We start from the raw sequence: 5,752 nt of genomic DNA, 5'->3' as shown, positions 1-5,752 counted from the left end.
GTGAAGGGGTACTTTGAAGTATTTGAGAATGGGAGTTATGAAACACCCAAAAAGAAGAGGCTCGAATTTTTGATACCGAATAAAAAGGTCGAAAAGAATGGATGACCAGTTTGTCGGAAGAGAAGAAAAGATTGCGTAGATAAGAAGAGAGATTTTTCGAGGAACTAATCCCTGGCGGGGAAGCTTGGGATAGATGTTGTGGAGAAGAATCTGGGCAAGTAGTTGAGCATGAGGTTGGAGATTCCTCATGTGCCATGGAAGTTGGTAGCAGTTGGTGCAGAGAAGTATTTTTCGAAGTACCGATCGTTCGATTGGTACTATGGTATTAAGGTTGGTACCGGTGGAAGGTAGGTTTAGAATTCTACCTAGGTCGGAAGCATCGAAAATCATCAGCTTTCCTCGGACTTTGCTGGTGATTGTGGTTTGTTCATGATCAGTAGAGAAGTTGGTATAAAACAGTCGAACTAGTTCGGGATAATAGGCAGCTGGGGATGAAGATCCTAGTAGAGGTTTGAGTTCAGGGAGATAGGTGTCTAAGTCAAAGAGCATGAAGTCGTCAAAGTTAACCAATTTACCTTCATGAATGGGGCGAGAGCATGGTAAGTTGTAATTGTGAAACAAGTCTAGATACCTTAGATCTGTTGCGGTAATCACATTGTTGGAGGAGGAAGAGGCCATTGCAAGAGTTTGTAAGAAAAAAATGACTAAGGAGAGCGAGTTTGAAGTGGGTAATAGTTTGTAGGAGAATTGATAGATACGAGTGGAATTGGTATGGGATGAACCAATCCATTAAATAGAAGAATGAAAATAATTTTGATAGGTTTTGAATGACATTGGAAGTGAGTGATTTTTAGAATTTAGTCAAATAAGGAAATCCGTGAGAAGTAAGTTAAGAGGCTTGTGAATGACAAATCAAATCAAGTTTGGAGGATAGTGTATTATGTTTGAGAAGAAGTCAAGGAGGACATGGCTTTGAATTATTCTTTTATATAAGAAAGAATTATCATGTGAGATTTTTATCGAATTGTGAGTTTGTGTCATGTATGGAGTGACTTGATGTGTGATAAAGTCAAAAGAGTGAATTTTTCTATGGTTTTTAAAGATTTTCGAGAGATGAGGTGAAATAATGGCCTAATAAAAACAAATATCCTTTTATAAGATGTTTCTACTTTATGGAGAGTATTCGTGAAGAATGTGTTTGGAATAAGACAAATAGAGATGTGTGAGTGACATAAGATGAAGTTTTTCTTGAGGACAAGTTTTTAATGAATCTTGATTTAAGATATACAATATGAAAAAGGTCATGATTGCTAAAGACGATAATTGATTGTACATAGGCTATGATATAGTAGATGATATAGTAAAAATTTACGTGAAATGTAACAACAAAAAGATTGATGGATAAATAATCAAATTTTTGACCCAAGTTTTAGAGAAGTATATTGATAGGACAAAGAAAGAGATACATCATTTGAATATGAGGAATATACTATTCTGTTGAAGATCGGCTAGCCTATCGTGAGAGAGAGGAGTGATGATGATGGAAAGAAGAAGATATTTTGATTAGACATAAAGTTGTTTTGAGAGAAACAAAGAGAAACTCGTGAAGAGAGAGAGAGAGAGAGAGAGAGAAAAAGTGAGAAATGATGGCCTACTAAAACAAGAAACAAGTGGGTGTTATTAAAATATAATGCATGGGTTGAAGTGTAGAAGATTGTTATTCGTATGAGGGGTTTTCACAAGAGGACAAAAGGTGATGAAAGGATGTTATGAGATGAGTGATATGAAAGAGTGTCATAATTACTTATATTTAAAGAAGGTAGTACCCATGGGTATGCGTGGAGGAGGATAGGACAAAGTGTGATTATTAATGTGTACTTGAAAGGTGACAAAATGAAAGACATAAAGAATGTGTTGTTATTCATAGAAGTTTTGGTTTGAGGAACAAGGTTTTTGGATTAATCTGATTTAAGGAGTTCATAGTTTCTTTAGGAAAATAGTAAAGAAGTCAAAGTTATGAATGGAGATTCAAATCGTATGTGTGAGAGAGAGAAAAGTAACTAAAGTAACTATATAGTAAAGAGAAAGTCAAGTTATGAGAAACAATAATTATGAAAGTGATGTGAAAGATGTTGTGACAAGAGGTAGAATGTACTTTGACATGAAGTTTCAACTTTTAAGGCAATTTGTGGTATTCGAGACCCTTAGAAATGATTCTTTTGTAAAAATAAAAAATTGAAAAAGGAAGACACGATTATTAAATTTTTAAAGTTCTTTTATTATCCTTATTAAGATGAATTTAGTAAATATTATGAACTCGAGTGAACTCAATATTTTAGTTTTATATATCATTCAATTTACATATACCTAGTTCTCTTCTTATTCTTATAAAATATTCATTTTTTAAAGGTTTAGTAAAGATGTCTGCTAGTTGTTTATCTGTGGGTATAAATTCTAGTTTAATTATATTATTTAAGACTTGTTCTCTTAGAAAGTGATGTCTAATTTGAATGTGTTTAGTTCGAGAATGTAAAACAGGATTTTTGGAAAGGTTTATAGCACTTGTGTTATCACATAAAATAGTTGTATTTTCGAATTTTAAACCAAAATCTTTCAAAGTTTGTTTCATCCAGATGACTTGTGTACAGGCTAGGCTAGCAGCAATGTATTCGGCTTCAGTAGTTGATAAGGATACACAATTTTGTTTCTTACTGAACCATGATACTAGTGAGTGCCCTAGCATATGACATGTTCCACTTGTGCTTTTTCTGTCAGATTTACTTCCAGCAAAGTCAGCATCGCTGTATGAGATTAGATCAAATGTAGAGGATTTTGAATAGAATAATCCAAAATCAACTGTGTCTTTTAAATATCTCATTATTCTTTTTACAGCTTTAAGATGTGATTCTTTTGGATTTGACTGAAATCTAGCACACAAGCAAACACTGAACACAATATCTGGACGGCTAGCAGTTAAATAAAGAAGTGATCCTATCATACCTCGGTATACCTTTGTATCAACAGACTTACCATCTTCATCTTTGTCCAAAACAATAGTAGTGCTCATAGGAGTAGATTTTGAAGCAGTTGAGTTCATGTTGAACGTCTTCAGAAGTTCACGAGCATACTTAGATTGATTGATGAAAACTCCATCCTTGGTTTGCTTAATATGCAGTCCAAGAAAGTAGGTGAGTTCTCCCATCATGCTCATTTCAAATTCTTTCTGCATGGACTTAGAAAATTCTTCACAAAGAGTGTTGTTAGACGATCCAAAGATGATGTCGTCGACATATATTTGAACAATTAGGGTATGATTATTCACTACTTTAACAAATAATGTAGAATCTGCTTTGTCAACAGAAAAACCAGTTTTTAATAGAAAGGTTTTAAGTCTATCATACCAAGCACGAGGTGCTTGTTTTAAACCATATAAAGCACGTTTGAGTTTAAAAACATGATCTGGGTATTGTTCATTTTCAAATCCTGGAGGTTGTTTTACATAAACTTCTTCATTTATAAAACCATTTAAGAAAACACTTTTAACATTCATTTGATATAATTTGAAATCCATATAGCTTGCATATGCTAAAAACATTCTAATAGATTCAAGTCTAGCAACAGGAGCAAATGTTTCATCAAAATCAATACCTTCCTCCTGGTTGTATCCTTGAGCTACTAGTCTGGCCTTGTTTCTTATAACATTACCTGTTTTGTCTAGCTTGTTTCTGAAGATCCATCTTGTCCCAATGATTGGATGATCCTTTGGTCTAGGTACAAGATCCCAAACATCATTTCTTTGGAATTGATTCAGTTCTTTAGTCATGGCTAGCATCCAGAACTCATCAATGATGGCTTCATCAATCTTCTTTGGTTCAAGTTGAGAAATGAATGCCATGTTTGCAATCCGTTCTAGCTGAGCTCTAGTTTGAACCCCCTTTGTTAGTTCTCCCAAAATCTGCTTTTGAGGATGATCTTTGATATCGACAAAGGTTCTTTGATGATCATCTTCATTAGACTTAGCTGTGTTATCTAAAAATAAATCTGTACTTTCAACATCATCATCATTAGTTTGTTTATGAACAGATTGATCAATAGATTCACAAAAACTAACATGCATAGATTCTTCAATAGTATTATGACTCTTATTGAAAACTCTGTATGCTTTACTATGACTTGAATATCCTAAGAATATGCCTTCAACAGATTTAGCATCAAACTTATCCAGGCTATCTTTTGTGTTTAGGATAAAGCATTTACATCCAAAGACTTTGAAGTAGTCTATTCTTGGAGTTCTGTCATAGAATAGTTCATAGGGAGTTTTATTTAATAAGGGTCTAATGAGAACTCTATTTGTTATGTAGCATGCAGTATTAACAGCTTCTGCCCAAAAAGATTTAGCAAGATTATTGTGTTGGAGCATAGTCCTGGCAGATTCCTGAAGGGTTCTATTCTTTCTTTCTACTACACCATTTTGAGGTGCAGCTCTAGGAAAGGCAAAGTTATGAGAAATACCATGCAAGTTACAAAAATTTTCAAAAAGTTCATTGATGTCTTCTTTTAAATCGTTGTAATTTTTGAAAAGATTTTTATATGAAAAGCATGTGAAAACCAGACATCAAATAATAAAAACCGGTTCTCACTAGTGGATGAGACCGGGTCGAACTCAGGGAACGGGAATATGTTGTATTCAAACACACAAATCTAAACTAATCTTTATTGCCGAATTATTTGAAATGTAAAATATTCAAGAAAAGTAAAGACAACTAACTATTACAACAAATGAATACCCTTCGCAGAGGGCGTAAAGTGCAATATTTACAAACCCAATTAAAATTCCTAATTCTAAAAATAAAAGCAAAATGAAGCTTTATTCTTCGTACTTCGTGTCACGTAATCGTTTCCGCTCCAGTTCTGTGCTATCCTGCACAATTCAAATGAACACAAGCAGTACAAAACAAAAAAAAATAAAACTATACTAAACAAAATATACTAACTAGATGCTAAAAATACAAAAGAATTTATTAATGAAATCTAGATGACTAATTACAATTGAAAACTAATTCTAAGTAAATCTAATAACAACTAACTAATTCCAAAACAATTACTAACATTTTACTAATACTTAATACTTACTTAACAAAAGTAACTAATCTAACAATTACACATTACTTAGCTACTTCAAACAAAAAAATTTTATACTAATCACTAACAATTTAATAAACTAACAACTAACTATTCAATTAACTAATAGCTAACTAATTTTATCAAGTAGCTAACAATAGAAGTTCCATTAAGAACCAACAGTAAAAACAGGATAAATTTCAGTGAAAATCCAGTTTTAAAATCAACACAACCGTGAAAATCAGTTTTAAATTCAACCGACTGTGAAAACCAGTTTTTGTTTCAACACATTATGAAAATAATTTTTCACATTTGATTCACACCAATATGATCGGCTCTCACAATGGCTCAGTAATAGAAGTTGCCGGAGAACTGGAAACTGATCGGAGATTGCTGCAATGCCGACAAACTAAGCTATCTGGCAGATCACAGAGCAATGACTGAAATCCGGTGGAAGGAAAACTTCCAGCCGATGTAGAAACACTCAGAAAAACATTTATTCTGGCAGCTAATAGAGGAAGATCTGGATTCTAGCCATTGTTGGATTGATTCTGTTTAATATTCACGACAACAACAAATGATTCTATTCGATCAAATGGAAATCCGGTGAATAAAAATGGATTTGGGTGAA

Source organism: Nuphar pumila, chromosome 14 (genome assembly GCF_984573655.1).
Source record: "Nuphar pumila chromosome 14, dmNupPumi1.hap1.1, whole genome shotgun sequence".
NCBI lineage: Eukaryota > Viridiplantae > Streptophyta > Magnoliopsida > Nymphaeales > Nymphaeaceae > Nuphar > Nuphar pumila.
Note: the sequence above shows the minus strand (reverse complement) of the source record.